The 17,171-nt window shown below is 45.9% G+C and overlaps 2 protein-coding genes across 3 annotated transcripts in view; both read left to right on the plus strand.

The window, feature by feature from the left end:
- The window catches only part of LOC135896031 (zinc finger protein 658B-like), a 181,353-nt gene that overhangs the window by 104,965 nt on the left and 59,217 nt on the right, over positions 1–17,171 (plus strand). The gene's annotated exons all lie outside the window — the stretch shown is intronic.
- The window catches only part of LOC135896027 (zinc finger protein 658B-like), a 200,821-nt gene that overhangs the window by 8,483 nt on the left and 175,167 nt on the right, over positions 1–17,171 (plus strand). The window contains exon 1 of one of the 2 annotated variants that reach the window (XM_070523383.1): positions 5,495–5,610. The exons of the other annotated variant lie outside the window; for it this stretch is intronic. The gene's annotated coding sequence lies outside the window, so the exon portion shown is untranslated. Of the gene's footprint in view, positions 1–5,494; positions 5,611–17,171 lie in introns of those variants that run through there. 2 annotated transcript variants of the gene reach the window in all.

The raw sequence follows: 17,171 nt of genomic DNA on the forward strand, positions 1-17,171 counted from the left end.
TCGATGAGGTAATTTTGATGAGGAGACCATCTACAAGAGGCGTACTCAATTTTTGGCCGTAGAATAGTTACGTAAGCTAGTTTTCGTAGCGGTAAAGACGCACTTCTTAAGTTGCTGCGCAGGAATCCTAATGATCTGGAGGCGTTAGCTGAAATTGAGGTGAAGTGTTTAGTCCATGAAAAATTGTGTGTAAGGAGCACTCCTGAGTATACTTATATTCTGTGGTGTGGTCAACTATGTTATAATCCAGATAAGAAAAGTGAGAGTTAACAGTTTTTCGATAAAAGGAAACTACTTTGCACTTCGACATGTTCAGGGACATGAGCCACGTAGCACACCAATCACTGATATGTGCAAGATCATTTTGGAGTGCCATGGGGTCAGAGGGTCAGTTAATCGAACGGTATACAATGCAGTTGTCAGCAAATAAACGTAGAGAAGATGATATGTTGTTAGGTAAGTCGTTAATGTAAATTCAAAAGAGAAGAGGCCCAAGTACACTGCCTTGAGGTACACCAGAGGTGACGTCAGAGAGGCCAGAGGAAAAGTTAGCAACAACAATGAACTGTTTGCGATTAGTAAGAAAATTACGAATCCATGATAGGGTTCGTGAGTCTAGTTTAGTTGCTGAGAGCTTTGATATCAGGAAACTATGGGCTTCACGATCGAATGCTTTCGAGAAATCCAAAAAGATGCAGTCAATCTGTTTATTACTTTTCATATGAAAGTGTAAGTTTGATGTGAATTCTAGTAGTTGGGTTTCGCAAAAAAAATCCTTTTCGGAAACCATGCTGTTTCGGGTGAAGAAAGTTATTACATTCAAGATGAGAATATATATGGGATGTGATAATGTGTTCCATCATTTTGCAGCAAATGCATGTTAGTAGTAACATAAAAATGTTAGTAGTAATGTGACATACCTTTGCATATTACAATGCAGCGTGATTAGAATAAATCACCAATTCTGACCAATAATAAAAAAACTTGCAACAAATCATGCAAACTATCGAAAGCAAGTTACAATCAAAATTACACTGAGGCCTTTTATCCTTACTGATGTTTTCCTTTCTTGAGTGTTTAACTATCTGATTTTTCATGTAAGTAATCAAACTAAATAAAGTCTGCCATACCATGAGCAGTAAAGCAGAAGTAAAGAAAGCCTTGGGAGCGATGCGAAGGGGGAAGGCAGCTGGGGACGATCAGGTAACAGCAGATTTGTTGAAGGATGGTGGGCAGATTGTTTTAGAGAAACTGGCCACCCTGTATACGCAATGCCTCATGAACTCGAGCGTACCGGAATCTTGGAAGAACGCTAACATAATCCTAATCCATAAGAAAGGGGACGCCAAAGACTTGAAAAATTATAGACTGATCAGCTTACTGTCAGTTGCCTACAAACTAGTTACTAAGGTAATCGCAAATAGAATCAGGAACACCTTAGACTTCTGTCAAGCATAGGACCAGGCAGGATTCCATAAAGGCTACTCAACATTAGACCATATTCACACTATCAATCAGGTGATAGAGAAATGTGTGGAATATAACCAACCCTTATATATAGCTTTCATTAATTAGGAGAAAGCGTTGGATTCTGTCGAAACCTCAGCAGTTATGGAGGCATTACGGAATCAGGGTGTCGACGAGCCGTATGTAAAAATATTGAAAGATATCTGTAGCGGCTCCACAGCCACTGTAATCCTCCATAAAAAAAGCAACAAAATCCCAATAAAGAAAGGCGTCAGGCAGGGAGATATGATCTCTCCAATGTTATTCACAGCGTGTTTACAGGAGGTATTCAGAGACCTGGATTGGGAAGAATTGGGGATAAAAGTTGATGGAGAATACCTTAGTAACTTGTGATTCGCTGATGATATTGCCTTGCTTAGTAACTCAGGGGACCAATTGCAATGAATGCTCACTGACCTGGAGAGGCAAAGCAGAAGAGTGGGTCTAAAAATTAATCTGCAGAAAACTTAATTTTTAACAGTCTCGGAAGAGAACAGCAGTTTACAGTAGGTAGCGAGGCACTGGAAATGGTAAGGGAATACATCTACTTAGGGCAGGTAGTGACCGCGGATCTGGATCATGAAACAGAAATAATCAGAAGAATAAGAATGAGCTGGAGTGCGTTTGGCAGGCATTCTCAGATCATGAACAGCAGGTTTCCATTATCCCTCAAGAGAAAAGTGTATAATCGCTGTGTCTTACCAGTACTCGCCTACGGGGCAGAAACCTGGAGGCTTACGAAAAGGGTTCTACTTAAATTGAGAACGACGCATTGAACTATGGAAAGAAGAATGATGTGTGCAACGTTAAGGGATAAGGAAAGAGCAGATTGGGTGAGGGAACAAACCCGAGTTAATGACATCTTAGTTGAAAGCAAGAAAAAGAAATGGGCATGGGCAGGACATGTAATGAGGAGGGAAGATAACCGATGGTCATTAAGGGTTACAGACTGAATTCCAAGGGAAGGGAAGCATAGCAGGGGGCGGCAGAAAGTTAGGTGGGCGGATGAGATTAAGAAGGTTTCAGGGACGACATGGCCACAATTAGTACATGACCGGGGTTGCTGGAGGAGTATGGGAAAGGCCTTTGCCGTGCAGTGGGCGTAACCAGGCTAATGATGATACCATGAGCACAAAAAACAATGTCCTCTTTTTGACAAAAAACTCCTAAAATGTTCATAATTAAATATTGTCGAAGAAATTAAAGTTCATGAATGCAATCTGCAAAATGTGCCTCCAAAAAACACTCCTGCCTGTTATGACTCGTTATGAACTCCAGTAAAACCATAACTGGTCCACTCGCGCAGCTTGGATGTGACTTTCCAAACTGTATGAATGAGAAGAAAGGGGGTTAACTGAGGGGCCTGGTTTTTAGTAATCATATGATGAGAAGCCAACAAACAGACACCAAGGAAAACATAGGGTAAATTACTTGTACTTATTATTTGAAATAAAGAAATTATAAATAATGGCAAAGAAAATTGATGAAAAAACAACTTGCCACAGGTGCGGAATGATCCCACGTCTTTGCGTTATGCGTGCGATTCTCTAACCATTTGGGCTACTGCGGCATGCTTTCCCCATCCACTTTCTTGCATATTTTTGTGTTACTACGTGAACTAACCTTGGGAGTATTAGCCACCGTCACCACTCTCAAGCCTTGTCGGTGGATGTTCCAAACTTTATGCAACACTAACCCTGTTTGCTTTACTATTCTACATGTGTTGTGACATAAACTTTCCGTTTGTGATTGGGGATCTAATGTGAGCCGAAAATGCTAACAACCTAATAATGTTTTGTGTTATTCCTTACACATCTTAAGCATTTATCGTACAACCAAGCTAAATACAGCACGAATCAAAAGAACAAAACAATTTGCAACCTGTTTTCAGACGAGCTCGAGAGGGTCGTGCATTTCGCGGCTTTTGCAAAGCGCTGTCTTGGAAGAAGGCAAAAGCCTCTAATTTGCCTGACGCACCTCGTAGCTACAACTTTAGGACAGCAGCCTCCAAGTATGGGAACCAAGTATGATTACATTTACAGACCCACACATGCACTGTTCCCTTATGTGCTAGGGAGCTGCCTTTCTTTGCCCCCGTGAGTGACCGGCTCTAGTAGCAGCCTTCAGGACGCTTCGCTTTGCCTCTCTGCTTACAACAAGACATCTGCAGTGCGGTTAGGTGACGGCTACTACACCTGAATCTTCATGAAGCTCGCCTGGCTTCTAATAATAAATTTTTGATTCTTTTGGTTCTGATTCCGATTCTTGCGATGTGCATCATGCCGATCTCCGCAAATGCCTAAGCTTGGGATTTATCATCCTTCGCCTTTTTCACAGTCTCCGGCTGGCTACTGTCCTTCATGCATTTGCCTCTGTTGCCTTGTCGCTTCACGTTTGGTTCCATACTCCTTACCCCGTCTGCCTTTCTCATCTTCGGCTTATCCCTTTACTTCACCATCTGCTCTGACGTATGCAAACAGCCATAGGCAACTTTTCCTGGCAGGCTGGTGGAACTTGCCGCCTCCATACACACTTGGCCTAATGGGCCCTCCATTTCTTGTGCGGAAAAACCGCCGCTGTCTACTGCCTTCCCCTCGCTTCCGGCTACCAGCAAGTTTGACTCATCACTGTGCTCAGCTATCTCAGGAATCATTCCACGGTCCTCTGACTGTTGCGCAATAGGGTATCAGTCTCTGAGTTTCGTTCCATGTTTTTGCCCTGAAAGATCCCATATTGGAGAAGGGTTCTCCTCGTTCCGTCAGCGTTTGCTCCGACCTATTTGATTATCAATAGGTTACTTGCTCTGGCAGGCTGGCCAATATTGCCGCCTCCATACACACCTGGCTGTTCAGTGAAAGCTGTCCCATATATGGCTGCAGGTTCTTGTCGGAGTCCTGAGCTATGACAAATACCACCCGCTTCTCACAGCTCCTGGCTATGTGGTCTTTTCCTCTGCAGTTGTAATACACAACAATCTTCCGCGCCTCCAATGTGTGTACACCATCAGCCGGGGCAGCTTCGTTTCTTCTGCTACTTTAGGTGCGTCACCCTCTTTCTCTTGATGTGTGCCGGGTAAATTCGAAGTCTCCGGTTTAAAATGCCTACGGAAATACTTGTTACCCTTTGGCTTCCGGGAACCATATCCTTCTTTGTCACTTGTTTCTGATTGTCATGGCTTACTCTGGAAACTTCGGAGTGTGCGCTAATGCCTGGCGAGTTCTGCTGCTCTCTCTTTTTGCCCTTTGAAGTCGGTTTGAAATGCTAGACGGAAGGGTCTAAAAAAATCCTTCTTAGCCCTATCGTAGTCTCGCATTTTGTCCTCAGACAAGCAGTTCATGAAACAGCGATACTGAACAGGATTAGTGCTGGTAATCTCTTGGTCCACAAGTCCTGGCTGACACCATCTTTCTCAGTAAAACTTCATTTGGGCCTAGTTGGTGCATAATTCTTAACTTAAATTTACAGCGCAAACACCCAAGACGGACCACAACAGGAATATACGACACTCTTTCAAAACCAGCGAGGAAATTAACTATATCTTCCTCTACCATGAAAGTGTGGAGCTGAAATCACGCTATTTGCCATCTAAGTATCTGAATTTTCTGCTCAAGCTCTTCCATTCCAGGAACATGCCATTGTGCTGCCTCCTGCACATGCCTCTGGTGTGTTTCTGCTTCAAGTTTGCATCTTTTTGCCTCTTCATGCTCGCACCTCTCTGCTTTACTCTTGTGCCTTTTGGCCTCTTCATGCTGACGCCTCACACGCCTCTTCTTAACATTTGCACCTCTTTCGCCTCTCTCCTGCTTCACGCTTGCACCTCTTCGACTCCTCTGCCATTTGCTTTCTTTCAACAATGGTTTCCCAAGCCTCTTCTGCTTCCTGGACTGTCACATCATCTGCGTTCATGATGTCGAGATTGATTGATTGATTGAGTAACTTTTATTTTACAGTCCTGCAGAACGCGTATTAGCACGTTGCGGGCCGCTCCCACGTCGGGACCGACAGGCCTAGCCTGCCAGCCGCATCGTGGGCCTGCTGGACAGCCCAACGTTGCTCAGCCAGGAGTGGGTTGCGGAGGGCCGCCTCCCACCTAGCTCAGCTGAGGTCAGGGCTTGCTATAGAGATACATCCCCAGAGCATGTGCGAAAGTGTTGATTTATCCCCGCAAGCAGGGCACGCATCATCAGTGTAAATCTCCGGATATATCGCATGTAACGTGGACAGGTTGGGATAAGTTTCTGTCTGCAACAGTCTGAATGTCAGTGCCTGAGACCTAGTGAGCTTGGGGTGAGGAGGAGGGTATTGTCGCCGCGAGAGATAGAAGTGTTTAAGAAGTTCATTATAAGTGGCAGGCGCGTCCCTACCATGCGTAACCCTCTCTTCGGCCGTTACAGCGCCAGCGCGTTCAGTCAGTGCGCGCGCGGCAGCGTGGGCCGTCTCATTGAGGTTCGTTGGGACACCCGCCATGTGCCCAACGTGTGCTGGGAACCAAGTAAGCAAGTGATGCTTGATTTTATCCGGACCTGCCTTACGAAGCAGCCCAAAAGCCTGTTCTGAGATCACTCCACACTGAAATGCCCTAATGGCTGACCGTGAGTCACTGTAGATGACGTCGCTGCTGTCATCAAGCATCGCCAAGGCAATGGCCACCTGCTCGGCTATCACCGGATCTCCGGTTCGTACAGATGCGCAGTTCGTGAATCGCTGTTTGGAATCCACCACTACTGCAGAAAAGGAGCACCCCTTCCGATATGCGGCCGCGTCAACAAAGCAGGCTCTACGCCCCTCTGTCTGGATCTGTTTGAGTATGGTTGAAGCTTTTGCTTTCCTTCTACCCCTGTTATACTCAGGGTGTACATTTCTTGGTATCGGCGATACAGAGGTCAAATCTCGTATGTCCCGTGCTAACTAGCATTTTCTTGGTGCTTCTGCAGATGGTGGGTAGCCGAGCTCTTGTAATATCCTCCTGCCGGCGGCGGTCGTGGAGAGTCTGGCAAGTTGCGCTCTTTCCTGAGCCTCTGCAATCTCCTCCAGAGCGTTATGCACACCTAGCTGGAGGAGGCGATTGGTGTTGGTGAAGATCGGTATACCCAGGGCTCGCTTAGTTATTTTCCTGAGCAACGTGTTGAGTTTGTTCCTCTCTGCTCTTTGCCATCTGTGCATAGCCACCACGTAGGCAAAGTGGCAAAGCACAAAGGCGTTAATCAACCATAACAGATTATCTTCTTTAAGGCCATGATGGCGGTTAGCCACCCTTCGGATGAGACGTACTGCGTTGTCCGTCTTGGTCGTGAGCTTGATTATCGTTCGCGCGTTAGAGCCAGTAGATTCGATTACCATGCCGAGTATTCTTATTGCGTCGACCCTGGGAATCTTGTCTTCCTTGCCCGTGCGAAGACAAATGGTGCTGTCAGACAGTGGTCTCCAGCCCATGGGCTTACGACCTCTTCTTAAGGGGCGGTATAGTAAAAGCTCTGACTTCTTAGCCGAACAGTTTAATCCCATGGGTCGAAGATAGCCCTCCGTGACCTCGATGGCCTCCTGTAACGCACTCTCAACCTGTCCATCACTTCCGCCAACACACCAAACGGTAATGTCATCCGCCTAGATGGTATGCCGGATGCCCTCGACTCGTGAGAGTGTTCTGGAAAGGCCGATCATAGTCAGGTTAAACAAAGTGGGCTAGATCACCGAGCCCTGTGGAGTGCCTTTTGTTCCAAGCTCCACCTCTTCCGCGATCATGTCTCCTGAGCGGAGAGTCACTCTTCTTCGGTACAAAAATGACCTGACGTAATCATGGAATCTTACACCCAGACCAAGCTCGGATATCGATTGCAGTATAAATTGATGGGCTATGTTAGCGAAAGCCTTCTCCAAATCTAATCCAAGGATGGCCCGAGTGTCCCGCGTGTCATTGTCGATTATCTGACTCTTGATGAGCTTCATGGCATCCTGTGTGGACAGACCTGCCCTGAAGCCAATCATCGTGTGGGGGTAGAGTTCCTTGTGCTCGATGAACCTCGTGAGCCTGTTGAGTATGACATGTTCTGCGACCTTGCCAACGCAGGATGTGAGCGATATGAGCGATATTAGCAGGATGTGAGCGATATTGGTCATAAGTTGTCCAGGCTTGATGATTTGCCAGGTTTGGGGATCAGTACTGTAAGTGCCCGCTTCCATGCTTCCGGGACCTTGCCTTCCTTCCATGTCTCGTTGATGACTTCTGTCAGGTATTCTATCGAGTGATCGTCCAGGTTATGGAGGGTCCTATTTGTGATGCCGTCGGGACCAGGAGCAGACTTGCTATTAAGCTCATGCAGCGCCCTCCTTACCTCTTCCGTGCTGATGTCTGCATCCAGCTCGGAGTTGGGTGGCCCAAGGTAGTCTGCGTAGGCGACCGATGTCCCTTGCCGGGAACCAACAGGGAGGTACTTCTCCACCAGGCTCTGCAGGACTTCCTCCGTGGTCTTGGTTCGTGTGGCTGTATGCAGAAGCTTTGCCATCACATGCTGCTGGTTGGACCTTATATTGGTGTCGTCCAGAAGATGCTTTAAAAGATTCCAGTTTCGACCATTCCACATTTGACCATCAACGGCGTTGCACACCTCGTCCCACTGTTGCTTTGAGAGGGTGTGGCAGTAGTCCTCTGTGGTTCTATTGAGTTCAGCAATCTTTTTGCGTAGTCTGCGATTTAGCCGTTGGCCCTTCCATCGATTGAGGAGTGACTGCTTAGCCTCAAGTAGATGGGCTAGGCGACTATCCATCTTTTCCACAGGAAGGTCCGTGCATATTTTGTGAGTGTTACTCTTGATATCTTCCGTGATCTGGTCCATCCACTGTTCAAGGCTCAGTCTGGTGGTTGGAGGTTGGCGCTCATTCCTTATCTTGCGGAACTTGTCCCAATCCGTGAAGAAGAACTCCTTCGGCCTCTTAGGTGTTGTTGGAAAGGTGTAGCGAGGATATAATGATCGCTGCCAAGATCAACAGCAGTGTTAGTCCAGTGCGATGTCGAGAACTGCTTCTTGTGTTGTTGCACAGCTGGCGAGAATGCCCAACTCTTTGCAAATAGAAGGAGGTCCTGCACTTTGAATTTCTCCATGGCGAGTTTGTTAGCCTTGAAAATTCACCTTTCCTTAAAACTGAAATTTGCTATTTAAAGAAGGTGAATTCCCAAAACAGTGCCTACCAGAAAACACAAACATTCTCTCCTAGCATCTGCTTACTTGTACTAGTGAGAGCTTTGGTGACGTGAAGAGCAAACATCAGGCCATAGCTAGCCCATCCTTATCACTATAGGGAGACTGCAGAATTTCTTGTTCTTCGTGCTCTCTTTTTCACAAAATAATTTTCCTTGCCTCACCAGCCTCTTCCCAACTCCTCTCATTTTGCAAAAGCTCTAATTGCTACCTTTTGCCTTTCGCAGGGCCAACCGAAATGTTCATCTGCTCATGACTTTCAAGGAATTCTTGGATTTGCAACTTCTCCATGCTCACAAAGCACCCTGTGTTTCTTCTCCACTAGCAATCAGCCCACGAGACACTATATTCTTGGTGTATGTAATAAAATAACTAACAACACCAAACACTATCATGGATTGCCTGCGCTATGAGTCTGGCAAAAAGAGAAGCAAACATGTAGCACTCACCAACACCTATGTAGTCAATGCCGATCGATCTCATAAGCTGCCTGCCTGTATTGTAAGGTCGCTTCTATTATGGTGCCGTGCCAGGTGCCGAGAGAAAAAAGGGTTCCGAGCGACAGTTACGGGAACAAGAAAAGGTTTGATATTCAGAAGTACGTGGTTGAGCTTTATACACAGGGCTCTTAACTTTCAGAGCACACTACATGCTAGAGTGTGTATGTCTGAGCTTCTTCCTTCTCGCATCTGTCCTAGTCCACCTTTTATGCCGTTTATTTCCCTCTTTCCCTCGTCAAGGGATTTCACAGGACAATCACAAACGCCTTACCATTCACCACCTCCTGCTCCCAACGTTGCACAATACGAGGTGGCTTCCACATGGCAAACTGAACCGGCCATTGATGCCTTTCCCGGTGGTTCTCGACAATGACCCTCTCATCAATCAGTGACCTCTGCGTGATGGTCAGGAGAGGGTGCCATTGTTATCTTGAAGCGAGCTGTCATTTCTGGGTACTCGAAAGCCAAAGATCTGGAACATGACTATCTGTAAGACTCGTGATGCTGATTGAGCTTCCTTGAGTGAACAATGAGTGGATCAGCACCTGTGATTGCCGCATGTCTGCAGGTGAATCATCTATGTTCTGACAGATCGTCAGGCACAAATGCAGCAAGTTGGTGACCGTAAGGGTTGCCGAACAAGTTCTGCAGCTTTTGTTTAAGTGTATCTCAACTGGTGAGCTCGTCTGCATGTGTCCTAAGCCATACTTGAGCTGTGCAATCCACCGAGGTAAAATACTATGTTGGCAAGCATGACATTTGAGTCACACTGGTTATTGGTGCTGACGCTTTTGTACAGGCTGATCCAGTCATCGACGTCTTCCCAATCTTTCTCCAAGAATATGCCAGGATCACGTGGAGTGGAGAGTGCGATGTGGCTCGTTGGAGTAGCAGCAGGTGTCAGAGCCAGTTGAGTCGAGCTGTCATCTCCGGAAGCCATGACGGAAGGCTCCATGTACCATCCACTGCGAGCCCCATGAGGAGGATGGCATGTCTACCTCCACCAAATATGTTACATGGGAAGTCACAGACAAGAAGCTACATACAAGTTTATTTACAAAATGAATACGCTGCACTTTGCCAAAAGACAACAGCCCATGCCAAAAGACAACAGCCCATACTAGTAGTCTCTAGTTATTGTCATCATTTTCACAGTGCTGGCCTCTTCTTTATCGTAACTATTGGTCCGTAACAATATTGATGGTTCTGAAAACTGTGAGTTCTGTGATCGTGAAGGCTGTATCCAGTGGGCATGCCTATCAATGGAAAAAGTGTTAGGGACCCCTTTTTCACCATCAACTACTGTTTCAAAAAGGCGGGCTTTATACACTAGAGCAAAACCCCCATGGTAGTGATAGCATCATGGTGGAAGCTGCTAACATAACCGAGCCCTAGGAGCACGTCACTGTTTCTAGCCTCTATGTTGCTTTCTATGCCCTCTATAAAAAAAAAAAATCCGATAAGTGGTAATGCAAGCCCATCTGTTTCATGAATAAGCAGTGCATGTTTACATGCAGAAAATATGTTTGGTCACTTTATTGTCACTGTGAAAAAGTTGAGATAACCTTTCTGAAAAATTTGTTAGTCTGAAGATATTAAATCTACAGTGAAAATATTCAACACTGTGGGTTCACATTTGGGGGAAAAATACTCTCGATGGTTTAAGAGAAAGATAATTAGTGGTGCATCGATTCTTTTAAGATGATTGGCAACTTTAATGTCAATAGCAGTCCGATGATTGGCGCACGATTGTTGATTGTATGTTAAGTAGTAATATGAAAAGTGCTTACATCTGTGACCCAATTTGGCGTCAATGTGGTTCAATAAAGAGCAGCACGTACCGAGTGCGGCTGCAAAGCACCTGAACAAGGCTTAGGTGAGTGCCGAATTCGAAAATATCTGTCGGTGTATCTACTATTTTATTCTTATAAGTATTTATGCAAACCCATCTGTATGTGTACTGATGAAGAAACAATGCATGTTTACCTACAGAAAACATTAATTGCCAATTTATAGTCCCCCTGAAAATAATGTGTTAACTTTTTTTGCAATATAGGTCAGTCTGAAGATGTTAAACCTGCAATAAATCAAAACTTAACCCGGAGGGGTCGCACTTGGAGAAAAAGAAGTAGGCCCTAATAGGGTTAAGAAGAAGCAAATTTACGGTGCATCCATTCTTTTGAGATGATCGGTAACATTAATGTCATTAGCAATCATGATTGGCGCACTATTGTTGGTTACGGTAGTGGTAGGGGTGTTGTTGGTGGTGGTGTCAAAGAGTTTTGTTCAACACTGGCACATGCACAGTGAACCCAACTTGGCATCAAAGTGAAGAGCAGCATGTACAGTCATCAACAGATTGAAATGGACCACGGCTTAGGCGGCCGGAGCAGCTACGGGTCCGCACCATGGGGCTGCTGTCGCGCGCTCACGATAAGAGTACCCAGAGTGACGTCAAACTTCGTCTCCGCATCCTTGTTTTCATGCTGGTGCTTGTCATGCTTAATAAATTGCAAGTGTGGCGTTCGGCCTTTCTGCTACTGATGGTCGGGACGAAGGGACGCAGTAATTCCAGTAGTTTCGCCAGCAGTAGAATGCCAGTAGATTCGCGAGTAGTTCAGCACTTGGCACTGTTGGGCAGTAGTGGATGGCCGCAAGTCATCAAAGCGCCGCAGTGTGAAGGAACCAGAACCTGATGTTAATTTTTTTTCCTTTTCTTTTTTTTCCGGCAATATTCAGTTGGGGACACAATAAAATGGAGCATGGCTTCGGTTCAAGAACGCAGACCAGTGCCAACTAGTGAAAAGGGCAGCTGGTGTTGAGATGTCTGCTCTCGCATGTCCGTCCTTTTTAGCTCGCAGTTTCTCCAAACCTTTAGCGTCTCATTAGCACTCTTTATTCATGGAGAACACTGCGAGATGATGCCGCTGTAACTGCAATGTCTGATGCCCAGGTTCTCATGGAATAGGTTGTCGGGGGGGCAATTGTTCTCCAAGCCCAGCTTGCGCTGCAGCTTACAGTTGGCACCTTAAAGGGACCCTCACCAGGCCTCATAGCAAATTTTTGTTATAGGCTGGAAGTTATGTGTCCTCTAGGGAGCATTCTGCCGCAAAAAATTTTAAAATTGGCTCATTAATAGCAGAGATAGAAATATTTCAGTGCCACAAACCCATGATTTCTGCAGGCGGGCTTTACTGCCAAGCAAGACACTCTCTCTACTCGCCCTGTCTAGCCTCCACAAGCAAAATTCCTTCCCTGCATTCTCTCCTACCGGACCTCGAGGATCCCGTGACGCATACGTTTTTATCACTTTTCTTTTCACTGCTATGCACTTCCGTGACAACATCGGGCGCGAGCTGTTCTCTCGTTCGTGAAGCGCACGAATTTTCTGCGCTGTGTGCAGGGAAACCGTACTAGTGGCATAATTGAGTGCTATGCTAATACTGAGGTAGAACAAGCGGATTGCAGAGAATGATCACACGCTAGCAGACAGTAGAACATGGCACAGTTTCGGTACCTGCAAACGTGACCGCACGACCGTGGGAACAAGCAGACGAAGCGGACAAGAAAAAACAGCGTTCCGTTTGAGATTTCGGATCTTTCCGCGGCACATGGCAATGAAATACTTTGCAGACACGATTGTTGTCACGTGCTTTATGCTCTGCGCATGTCGGCTCAAAATGGCCAGACCTGGTGAGGGGCCCTTTAAGCAAGAAAATTTATCTCACTGATTTTTCCAACAAAATCAAAGGTTGCCTGCATCCATCATCTACTTACAGCGAAAAAAGTTTCCAGTTCATCCTGACTTGGAAAATGTCCAGCGACCCGAACGATCCAATGTTTGGCTTTCTGCGCCGCATTGCCGGGTACAATGACATGCTAGATGTAAAGAGTGCAGCATGTGTCCTGGAAAAAATGCTGAAGACCAGAATCGTGTCAGCTTCAATTGAAGGCAATGTTGATAGCTTGACCACATTCTCATCACAGCATCTTACTCTTATTCAACAGAAATTGCATGGTGCGACAAGCACCTTTGATGAGGTCCTAAACATGGCAGCGGGGGGGTTAAAAACTGCCTTTCAGCTCGACCATTTGTCTCCACCCCTCAGATTGCCAGCATGGCCATGATTGGCAGATACATCGTGCGTGCGGCAAGTGAGCACATTCCCTGTGCAGGCCGTATAGCGTTCCTACGGCGAGCAGAAAGCAGCACTCCTAAGCACGGGCCCATCGCTCATCGAGACTGTGGTGGCCTATTTTATCGATCTCGGGAACTGCTGAATCTGCTCATAGGTCATCGGAGATTCGTGGAATGTGTGCTTCCTCATTGGAGGCCCGTCGCGAAGCCCTTGAACTTTACGCACAAAGGATTGTGCAAGAGCCCATTAGCCTACCAGTGATGAGCTGTGGAAACACCGACACTGACCACTGCAAAGAGCTGCTGCTGCTTCTAAGTTCCAGGAAGTTTTATCAGGCCGCTTTTTAAAAATTTACTCAAGCAGTGGCTGACAGGAATGCTGCCGCCAAACTGCTTAAAAGGAAACCCCCTGTTGGGAAACGTTCTCAAGTTATAGTATAAATTTCTGCAAGGAAATGATTGTCGCGATCTTGTCGTGCATCCCTGAAGCATAATTTGTGAGTAATGGAAACAAAGCCTCCTGACTGCTGAAATACCTCTTCTCTACTTTTGCCTCCTCCTTTCTCTACTTTCCTCTTTCCTCCCCAGTTGGCATGTTGATGAAGTGCAATACTTCAAACAGCTGAAGCAGGGTGCTTTGATCATGTTCTGCAGCAAAGGTGAAGTGGACGAGTTGATGAACAGCGCCGAGCTGGATGCCTGCGGGATGTGGTCATCCGACTGGTGTGGAGACTTTTGATGAATCGTGGGCGTCATTGTCAAAGAGTAATGAGCAGGTATGCTTGAGGAGACAGCTGCTTGAGCATCATGTCAGCATTCCTCTCATGACTAACTTCATTGTGGCTAAAGACGAGTATGTCATCCTTGAGCTTGATTCCTGTTAGTCCGATCAAGATTTCGGACTTGCACTTCCCCAGTATTTTGGTGTTGATGTTATGCCGATCGAATGGGAGACTTCTGAAGCGCAAAATGCCCATTTGGCAACATGAATGTCATCAGCTCTAGGCATGGTGCGGAGAGAGGGATGTTGGTGGGAGCCTGAATATGCATTGTCTTCAAACAACTGTTGCCTCACCTAGCTGTTAACACGCCCTTTTCTTTCCCTGCGTCAGTACATACTTCAGTGTGTTCCATTTCCATAACAAAATTTCTTCGTTCTTGAATCAAGTGTCTTGTTCAGTTCTTTTTCAAGTTTTTTGTGTTAATTCATAGCAGTGCCTTAACACAAAATAACGTAGCAGTACTGAGAACGTGTTTGACGTGTCGAAGCTCCCTGATGACTTCGTGTCCCATTCATGTTCAGTCAGAAAGAAAGGTATTTAATGTGTAAGATTCAACAAATATACTTGCTAAGGTGTGCCTCACAGTCTTCTTGGCAATGGTGAACTTAAGAAGCCTGCCAGCCCTGAGCTGCGACCGCCGTGGTTGCGGCAACCATTACTTTAGACCGGCTCAGCAATGGTAAAGCTCATCGAAAAAAAAAAAAGGAATCAGCAGGAATTTTGAGCATACCTTTCTTCACCATTCATTTTTTTAAAACTAACTAATCCTGACAAAATTTTAACTTTTTGAAAAGCTCCCAAATAATGTAATGCTCAAAACTTCAAAACTCATTGCACGACATTCTCGAAAGATGGCCGAATTCTTATAAAAATGCTAGAAACGAGTTGCATCAATGGAAACCATAAATGTTCTTTTATGTCCGAATACACACAAAAATTAAAGTAAGCATCTCATATCATTCACATTAGATTATTTCTAATAGCGTCAAAGAAAAATTTTGTGACGAAGCAGGCGTGTGCTCTACGTCACGCCTCCAGTGCATGTTACAAGCGTACAAGCCACCACCTGCACAACGTGTAGCCAGATGCACCGCTGCACCGACACAGTGTTGCCAACAGCATCACTCCGGCTCCAGCAGTACAGTTGCGAGCACGACTACGGGGCGATCTGCTCGCATTTTGTGTTGGCAAACCTTTAATGGCAAAACAAGCGACGTCCAAGGCATAATTTTGTTTAGAGGAGGCATTGGTCAGTGCTACACAGATACCAAGGCTGACACAAGTGAATCACAGAGCATGACCACATGCTGGAACAGGCTACAAAATTATATATGAAGTTTCATTGTGTTTACTTGCAACTGAGCGATGTCGGAATAAGCAAACAAAACAGAAATACAGTCGAACCTACTTATCACAATATTGATTCAAGTGCCACAAAAAATCCATTGTTATAACCGGGTTCCACGAAGAAGGGGAATGGCGTGGTGGTTCCGAGAAAAATACAATGGTGCGAAGGTCAGTTCTCCTCCCCGCCACCATCCTCCATCTGCCTTCTGATTGTGTTGACTCGAACAACTGTTTAACTCTGCTTCCTGCGTGCTTCGATCGCATGTTGTAAAGAAGCCGCGACTGTCGGCGTTCAAGAACGGCACTGGTATAACAACTGCAAAGAAGAGTCATGGGCGGCAAATTACATACGAGCTCCACCGAGGCATCTTTTTGGTGGCCCCAAGAGGCGCATTTTAAAATATGCGGGAAGGCTGCTATGGCAACATCTCAGCTTGAAAAATCCAGAAGAAATGTTGGAGCGAGATCGCCACAAGCATCTCGCCACATACCTCCCCACTGGCTTGCTTGAAAAAAAACGCATATCCGTCAGCCTTGCTCGCTTTATGCGAAGTTTGCCGACACGCTTCTCCAAGGCATTTAGGTGCCCCATGTAGGGAAGCGGAAGGTCCCTTGCAAAAACAAGCTCATGAGGGACTGAATCATATGCTGGACCTCCTGTGGGGACAATGTTGACGCAGCCTGCCCTACTCTGTCATTGCTGCTGTCGGTACCTGATGCAAGCATGTTTGCGACGATCACCTCATCGATTAGAAGCACTTTGTTTCGAAATTTATAGCAGTGCGCTTCCTTTTCACCGGCAATGTCGTGCATTGCGGATGATCAGTGGGCTGATCAGCCATCTTCCGTTTCGGTGGCATGTCAAACTAGGCTGAGAAACAATGTGGCCAGGAATGACTTCAATTGCAACGAACAAAGACAAGCATGAGCAACTTAATTCGTTAGCAGAATTGCACAGAATGAGGGCCAGAGATTAAAGGACCAACTGTGAGGGCTGAGCGAGCAATCTAGGTGCAGCGCCGGCAGCATTGTCAGTGCAGTTGGAGCAGTCCAGTCATGTTTCGGAGGGTGGTGCACTGCAGATCTAAGGGCGCAGTCCGTTCGTGTTTGGAGGGGTGGAAATGTGACGGAAGGAATGTGCGCGACGCTGGTGTGCATCTCTCATGGAGAGAAGCACTGGGCGGCTTGCATTTCATGTTTCCTTCTTTCTTTTGAAGGATTTCGCATTACATTACCTTTTGGTAGGGACACCCAGCAGCCATACTTCATCGTTATAAATGATAATGCGTCATGAGGACATTCAAGTGAGCAGGTTATTTCCCCATAGAAAACTTACAGAAGTTTATGGTGCAGCTGCTTTTCGTTGTTATAACCAATATATTGTTGAAACCGGTATAGTTGTAAAAAGGGTTCGACTGTACATCTCTCTAGCTGTGGTGCAAAGTAAAACAAACAGCAGACATTCCGTCTGCATGTTATATTATTTCTCTAAACTTTAATTCGTCTCTTGAGACAACAGATTACACAAATAACAACTGTTGCCTTGACTAATTCTTGAAGGGTCACATGTCACTATGAGCAACATCACAGCATACAGATGTACGTAGGCGCTTTTGTTGATATAAGTCATCCCCTCATCTTGGAGCGCAGGCCCGTGAGGAAAAGAGTGAACGGTGTTAAGTTCGAAATTTTATCTGTTTTT

This window comes from Dermacentor albipictus, chromosome 8 (assembly GCF_038994185.2).
Source record: "Dermacentor albipictus isolate Rhodes 1998 colony chromosome 8, USDA_Dalb.pri_finalv2, whole genome shotgun sequence".
Lineage (NCBI taxonomy): Eukaryota > Metazoa > Arthropoda > Arachnida > Ixodida > Ixodidae > Dermacentor > Dermacentor albipictus.